This window comes from Mesoplodon mirus (assembly GCF_964341445.2).
Source record: "Mesoplodon mirus genome assembly, chromosome: 19".
NCBI classification, from domain to species: Eukaryota; Metazoa; Chordata; class Mammalia; order Artiodactyla; family Ziphiidae; genus Mesoplodon; species Mesoplodon mirus.
The window spans coordinates 38,108,370-38,116,557 of NC_138995.1; the positions used below are offsets into that span (position 1 = coordinate 38,108,370).

The following is an 8,188-nucleotide window of genomic DNA, read 5'->3' on the forward strand; positions in this document are numbered from 1 at the left end:
TTGTATGTCTTCTTTGGAGAAATGACTATTCAGGTGTTCTGCCCACTTTTTGATTGGGTTGTTTGTTTTGTTGTTATTGAGTTGTATGAGCTGTCTGTATATTTTGGAAATTAAGCCCTTGTCAGTCACATCATTTGCAAGTATCTTCTCCCAGGCTATAGGTTGTCTTTTCCTTTTGTTTCTGGTTTCCCTTACTGTGCAAAAGCATATAAGTTTGATTAGGTCCCATTTGTTTATTTTTGCTTTCATTTCTATTGCCTTGGGTGTAAACCCTTCAAAATGTGCTCAAGGGCCAAATGTGACAAAAGGCACCAGGTGGAAAAGCTGGGGCCTGGGGACTTTTGTCCAACCTGACTGTGCTGTGGCCAGAAAGCTTTGGGAGTTGCCCCACTAGGTAAGATTCACAATGGCAGCTAAAATGATTGTGTAACAGTATCTATCGCTTACAAAATACTTTACTACACCAGAGGATTAAAGGCCTAAGAGCCTCTCCACTGCCATACGTGAAAATAAGGACTATGATTGTGCCCATTTTACAGATGAGGGCACTGAAGCCTAGAGCGGTGAAGTCACTTGCCCGACTTCAGCCCACGTGTGGGGAAGTGGAGATTTGAACTGCTGACTCCAACCCCAAACTGTAACCCCATGCTGGGCCTCTTGGCATCAACCTGATAGGCGACATAGATGCCAACCCTGGCACCTGAACAGGGGACCCATCTCAGAGGAACCCCGGACCTGCTGATCATTGACAAATGGTTTTCTTTTTATTATGGAAACTTTCGAGAAGATGTACATTAACTAGAACGGTGTACTGAGCCCCCAGGTAGCCATCATCCAGCTCTAACAGTTACCAACATTTGCCATGTCTGTTAGCTCTCCTCCCCCACTACAACTCTATGCTGATTATTTATTTTGTACAGTTTTGGTTTTTTTTTTTTTTTTTTTTTTGCGGTACGCGGGCCTCTCACTGTTGTGGCCTCTCCCGTTGCGGAGCACAGGCTCAGCGGCCATGGCTCACAGGCCTAGGCGCTCCGCGGTATGTGGGATCTTCCCGGCCCGGGGCACGAACCCGCGTCCCGTGCATCGACAGGCGGACTCTCAACCACTGCGCCACCAGGGAAGCCCTGTTTTGTACAGTTTTTTAAAGGTAAAGTTAACATGGTTGAATTGATATGTGTTGACATACAGAAACCTGAGCTGTGAATTTTTAAACCCCCATGTAACAGACACCCCATCACCATGCAGAACCTTGCCCTCTCCCCGGAAAGTCCCCCTCGTCCATTGCTCTGCTGTTAGCATCTGAATGAAAACACATGGATAACAGATTCTCACAGGCTGGAGCCTCCCACTGGACATTCACCCGCAGATCCCCTTTGGAGAGCCCTGTTCAGGAGACACCCACCTCCTGGCTCTACTTCTGGTCCGACGTTTACAGAACTTGGGCCACACCCAAAGCTTGGGGCATGGAGGAGGGGGGAACCCACATGGAGCTGGCGGCGCTCCCAAAGCCACCTTGGGCGCTTGTGATCACCCTGGTCCAGGGCAGTGCACCTGGAATCTAGATGGGCCAGGATCCCGTGTTCCAGGGTCTTGTGACAGATGCTTTCTAGCTCTTTCCAGGGCCTGGGGCTCTCCATAAAAAGGAGAAGCAGCTCTCGTTCCTGCTCTCTCTTCCATCTGCTCGCTTTATCGCTTTTTTGGATCTGAGCTATCCCAGGCATTCACAAAATGCTAACAAAGGCTGTCACCCAGCTTCGTCTTATCTTGACCCTGTGGCGTGTTGGCTTCACATTTAAAAGAGAAACAATATGACGAGAGGACCGTCTGTGGGATAGTGGTTAAGGGCGGGGACTCTGGAGTCAGCCGACCTTGGCTCAGACCCCAGCCTGACCACTGACCACTGGAGGGATATAGGGCGTATGGCTCACCGTTCTGAGCCTCGCCTTCCTCATCTGTGGAATGGGGCTGCGAAAAGCACCTGCTTCATAGGGATTCAAAGACGGTGAACAGGCTGATACGTGCAGAGTACTTCAGACCAGCAGCCATCATCATCGTCATCACAGCCACCATCATTACTGTCATCAGGTCAATCCTTGTTATTCGTGGATTCCATATTTGTGAATCCGCCTGTTTGCTAACATTGTTAACCCCCAAATCAGTACTCACGGCGCTTTCCTGGTCACTTGCAGACGTGTGCAGAGCCGTGAGTCTATCTTGAGTCTCCCGATGCACGTGCTACCAGCTGAGGTTGAATGCGGCGACCCTCTGCCTCTCTGTTCAGCTCGAGAGCTATAAAGAAGCATCCTCTTTAGCGCCCTGTTGTTTTGCACTTTTGTGCTTTTTGTGGGTGGTTTTGCTGTTAAACCCGGCCCCTCCCGTGTAGGGCTGAAGGGCCGCCCACTGTCCATAAGCACAGGAAGGCTGCGATGTGCTCTGGAGAGATCGCGCGTGTGAGGTGACCTGCCCTCAGGCATGAGTTACAGCGCTGTGGGCCTTGAGCTCGGTGTGAGCGAATCAACCGTTTATGTTAAACAGGGTGTCTTTATTGTTTTTTTAAATTATTTTTAAAATAAAATTATTTATTTATTTATTATTTATGGCTGAGTTGGGTCTTCGTTGCTGTGCGTGGGATTTCTCTAGTTGCGACGAGCAGGGGCTACTCTCGTGGTGCGCGGGCTTCTCATTGCGGTGGCTTCTCCTGTTGCGGAGCATGGGCTCTAGGCGCGCAGGCTCAGTAGTTGTAGCGCACGGGCTCTGTTGCTCCACGGCATGCGGGATCTTCCCGGACCAGGGCTCAAACCCGTGTCCCCTGCATTGGCAGGCGGACTCTCAACCACTGCGCCACCAGGGAAGTCCCAAACAAGGTGCCTTTAAACAGAAACACACATAAGCCAAGGGGATATATTGATGGGTTGATGAGAATGGGACCAGAGGCTGGCAGGAAGCTAACCCTGTCTTTCCCCAGGGGCTGCGGCTCAGCGGCCATAATCGCAAATTCACGGTGACCTTATAGGACATAAGCACCTCAGATGATGAGACCTGACTGTAGTTTGCTAGATTGAAGTGCTGATGGATTATATCATATAATGTTATATACTATTGCATGATGTGTGTGTGTGTGTGAATATATATATATATGTACACACACTGTATGTAGATATAGTGCAGTGTGTCTGCATATATATATGTGATAATGTACAGTGTTGTTTCCTGTGGGTTTTTGTTTTGTTTTTTTTTTTTTTTTGCGGTATGCGGGCCTCCCACTGTTGTGGCCTCTCCCCTTGCAGAGCACAGGCTCCGGACGTGCAGGCTCAGCGGCCATGGTTCATGGGCCCAGCCGTTCCACGGCATGTGGGATCTTCCCAGACCGGGGCACGAACCCACGTGCCCTGCATCGGCAGGCGGACTCTCAACCACTGCACCACCAGGGAAGCCCCTTTCCTGTGGTTTTAAACTGGTATTTGACCTCTCGTCTCTCTGGCTACATCTTTCTCCCTTTCACTGACTGTCTCACTCACAGCCTCTCTCTCATTCTCTCTCCACAGCTGGCCCCCAAAAGGACCCTCCCCACATCCCCAGCTGGGGGCCCTGCGTAGAGCTGGAGTGGACGCCCCCTCCTTCCCTTCATGATTCGTTTGTAGCGCAGGTAACCAGCCAAGCATCCCGCTCATTCCCGGAGGGGCCGTGGTCTCCCGTCCACCTCCCCGGAAGGGACGTTCCTTCTTGGAAGAGCCTGGCTCAGCCACATCCTTCAGCCCCGCCCTCTCCAGCCTGGGCCCCCTGGGTCATTCGGGCCATTCCCCCCCAACCTCCATGCCATCTGCAGGCAGGATCTCCCTCCCCCCTTTCCGTCTTCTCCAGATTCTCTGCAGATCCTGCCTTGTCATTCCCTGGCCAGGCCTTGCCCACCTTAGGCTGGTTGGGAAGGGCAGGGGCTCGTAGGCCACAGAGCTGGTGACATGGGAAGACAGTGGGTGTGGGCGGAGATATGAAGCCAGAGAGAGTGTGTTATCTTGCCGCACGGATGCAGCAAGAGCCTTGGAAGGGCCTCTCTGGGGACAGTCCCCGGGGCCAGCTCTAGAGGCGAGCGTGATGGGTGTGTGAGGCTCCGGAGCCAAGTGTTTCTGTTCTAGACTGGGCTTGTTAACCCAGGGCCCGTGAAGTGTGTACGTGTGTGCATACGTGTGTGTGTGTGTGTGTGTCCCATGACACACTTCCCCTGGGAAAGAACGTGTAACATTTCTGGCCCACATGCATGTTTCTGGCAAGAGGGTCCTTTGTTTTCATCAGACTCTCCAGGGTACTGTCCAGAGGAGCCCCTGAAATAACCATATGGGTTCCCTCCCTGAGATTCTTTACGTCACAGAGCCGTCGAGGGTAATAGGGGCTGTAGTGGTGATCAGGAAGTTCAGAGAATGCTATTGAGGGTTAGGGATGGTGACCCAGCTGGGGGGGGGGGCACGACAGTCACCATGTCCTCAGTGAGTTCGGGACCATCCCCCTCCCCCTACCAAGAAGAAAAAGAGAGGGTAACAACTCCATGGCCCTGGACTGGGATTGTGTGTGATTTCTCATCGTGTTCTGTCTGCGTGGTTGGGAGGGAAGGATGCGTGGGCTGATGGAAGGATAGGCGGATGGGGACTTCCCTGGCGGTCCAGTGGTTAGGACTCAGTGCTTTCCCTGCCCGGGCCCGGGTTCAGTCCCTGATCGGAGAACTGAGATCCCGCAAGCCTCTCAGTGCGGCCCAAAACAGTAAAAAGGAGGAGCGGATGGAAGGACGGGTCAGTTTGTGTGTTTGGAAGACAAGAAAGATGGGCGGTTGGGTGGAAGTTTGTAAAGATGGGTGCGTGGAAGCTTGGTAGGATGTCTGGAGCAGTGGTGGTTGGCGCGGGGGTGGATGGGCAAACAGAGAACTTGTTTTCTCACTTGTAAACTGGGGCACACGGCATCCCTTTCCCATGGGGGCTGAACAAGCTAACATTTGTGAAACGCTTGGGACAGTGCCTGGCACATGGTAAGCAGGAGCCAAATGTTAGCCGTCCTCATCCTCATCATTCTGACAGGCTCGGCCCGGCTCTGGCGGTTCCTCTGACTCAGAGCGCCTGCCCTCCTGGCCCCTCTCCCTCTCTGTTCCCTTCCTTGAGAACCACGCTGCATGTGTCTTCCAGGGAGACCCAGAGCCTGGGCCCCTTCATGCCGCCTCCCCTCCCTCCCTCCTTCACCCAGTCACGTGTAGGACAGGAGCACAGGCTTGGGGCCAGACTTGTGGGTTCAGGGCTGGCTCTGCCACCTGCTAGCTGGGAGACAGAGAACCATGGTCTCAGCTCTTCCTTTTACTCATCTGCAAAGCGGGGGTGGCAGGACCCACCTCGAGGGATACTGTGGGGATTAAATGAGATACATGTGTGTGAAGCACTTAGCACGGGGCCTGCATGTGATCAGGACTCAGTCTGGGTTGATGTCATCACCATCGTCATCAGACGCTGGGGAGAGAGAGGGAGGAGGAAAAGGCAGCTGTCTGTCTCTGATCAGGAGGCTCTGGTACGGAGGGCACCTGCCCCACCCCTACCCATGCCCCTAGACTTAAGGGGACAGAAAGCCTGACCCCTCCAGGGGTCTTGGCCCCAGGGAATGGTCCTTGCAGGGAGGGTCCTGGCACGCTGCCGACATCTAACTTGTCTCCCTTGCCCTCTTCCCGCCCCGCCCCGTCCAGTGGCGATGGATGATGAGGATGGGAGATGCTTACTAGACGTGATTTGGTGAGTAATGGGCTCCCCACCCCACCCCACCCCACCCTCCCCCACCCTCTCCCTCCCCTCCCCTGTCCCTCATGTCCTCAAATGTCTCTCCCCTTCTCTCTTTCAGTGACCCTCAGGCCCTCAGTGACTTCTTACATGGATCTGAGAAGGTGAGTGCTGGGGCAGGGAGAAGCATCCCCAGGGCAGGGGCCTGTGGAATTGGGAGCTGAGAGACACTCCCCGCTGATTCAGTAGACATCTGCCCCTTGCCTTCCATGAGCCAGGCCCCAGGGTTATGGCAGAGAGTGAAAGAGATGGCAAATCCCTGCCCTCACTCCATACACATTTCCTTGGTAAACAAAGCAACCGAGAGCTAATAAAGGTGATGGTGGAAAGCACCATGCAGAGCAGCATAAGAAATAATAATGTCACTTGCACAACAAAAGAGGTTTAAAAGAAAATGAATGGGAGGCGGAAGCAGGGGCTTCTTCTCTAGCTGGTGTGAAGCTGAAGGATCAAAGGGAGGTGCCCATGGCGCTCTGGGCAGGGGAAGGACAGGTAGGAAGGTTGGAAAGTTTGAGAAAGAAGGCCAGTGGGGCCGGAATGAAGGGGAAACTAGAAGGTGGTAAGACTGGAGTGGACAAAAATCACCAGGTCATGAAGGGCTTGGAGGACTTGATCGAGGAGTTCAGACTTTATTCTGAACGTGACAGGCAGTTCTGACGGGTTATTAAGCAGGAGAATGCCACATTCCGTTTGCCCTCCAGGGAATGGAACAAAGTGGGGGAGAGTGGATGTCTGTTGAGCCATGAGGAGCTGTATCAGTCACCCACAGCTGCATAACAAGTTATCCCATCACTTAGTGACTTAAAACAACATTTGTTAGAGCTCTCAGTTTCTGAGGGTCAGGAACTGGGGAGTGCTTAGCTGGGTGTCTAGCTCAGTGTCTCCCCTGAGTAGCAGTCAGGATGTTGCCTGGAGCCACTGTCATCTGAGGGCTTGTCTGGGGCTGGAGGATGTGCCTCCACAGTGACTCACTGCCGTGGCAGTTGGCTGGAGGCCTCAGCTCCTCACCATGTGGGCCTCCCCCTAGGATTGCTTGAGTGTCCTCACAGCATGGCAGCTGGTTCCCCCAGAGCAAGTGACCCAAGGGAGAGAGCCAGGAGGAAGCTCAGTGCCTTTTATGACCTAGTCTCCAAAGTCGCACACTGTCACTTCCGTCATACTGCATTTGCTAGAAGCGAGTCACTAAGCCCGCCCACACTCACAGGGAGGGGACGGAGCTCAGCTCCTTGAGAGGGGATGTATCAAATAATCTGTGGAGCGGAGGCGAGTGCGGAGCAGGAGTTGGTGGCCTGGGCCCCAGGGCAGGCACGGGAGGAGGTACCAGACGCTGGCTCTGGGATCTGTCTGGGAGGCAGGATCACTAGACTTGCTGGTGGCTTAGACGGTGAGGAAGAAAGAGCAACCAGAATGCCTCCTGGACTTGACCTGAGCAGCTGAGTGGGTGGTGGTACCGTTCTCTGAGACTGGGAGTTCGAGGTGGATGCCAGAAGTCCAAGGGCGGCTATTGGATATAGCAGTCTGGGGTTCTGGAAAAAGATCAGCTGGACAGAGAAACTGGGGAGGCTTGGCTGTGGACAGCCATTCATTGGGCGCTTAGGGCCTGTTGTAGACATTGCCTATGTCTGCAGGAACGAGACAGGTCCCTGTGCTCCCAGACAACGGGAACAGCACGCACGTTAGGCGCCCGGGTGGCAGGGCGTGCCGGGTGCTTGGGCTGGGCAGTGGAAGGAGTGACTTAGTAGGAAGGGACGGACAGTTGTCGGGAGGAGGTGACAAATGTGACAGGCCCTGCCAGATGTGTTACCAAAGACGCTTGAGCAAAGCCACGGAGGCAGGATTCTAGAGTTCAAGGCAGGCATGTCAGGAGAGGCTCGGACTCAGTGCTGGGGTTGCCTCGCATTTTAATCTTGCAGCCAAGCCCCTTTCTTTGGGGCGACTTTTCTGGAGGCGGAGTTTCCTGTACCCCTCGAATCTCCCCCCGCAACACCCCCACCTCGTCTTTGTCTTTTTGTCCCATGTAACCCTCAATTGGTTTTTGTTCTAGAGGTGGGCCGGCCCACTGCCCAGCTGACCTTTGACCTTGGGTGGGGGCGGGTCTTGGTGCAGCTTGACAGTGATGAGCTCCTGGATAATCCCGGGGAGGCCCGTCGAAGTGCCTTCTATGAAGGTCCTGGGGTAAGTGGCCCGGGGGCTCGGGGAAGGCCGTGGGCTCCAGGCATCACCCAAGTCGCCTGTGGTGGCAGCCAGTGGGGGAGGGGAGAAGGGGTCGCACTCGTCCCCTGAGGCACTTTGCCGGGAGGGGGGCAGGGGGCAGTCACTGAGGAGCAGTGTGGGGTGGAGGTGAGGCCGGAGCTGCTGGGCCCCCAGCTGTGCCCTCCGACCCC

General features: G+C 54.3%; 1 long non-coding RNA gene across 3 annotated transcripts in view; it reads left to right on the forward strand.

Moving 5' to 3' along the window:
• The window catches only part of LOC309795685, a 56,352-nt gene extending 48,489 nt beyond the window's left edge, over positions 1-7,863 (forward strand). Inside the window, exons 2-5 of one of the 3 annotated variants that reach the window (XR_014292333.1) lie at positions 3,546-3,646; positions 5,714-5,759; positions 5,866-5,908; positions 7,849-7,863. This is a non-coding gene — a long non-coding RNA (uncharacterized lncRNA). Of the gene's footprint in view, positions 1-963; positions 1,148-3,545; positions 3,647-5,713; positions 5,760-5,865; positions 7,811-7,848 lie in introns of those variants that run through there. The other 2 variants (XR_014292335.1, XR_014292334.1) reach the window with 2 other exon arrangements.
• The last annotated feature ends 325 nt before the right edge of the window (positions 7,864-8,188 follow it).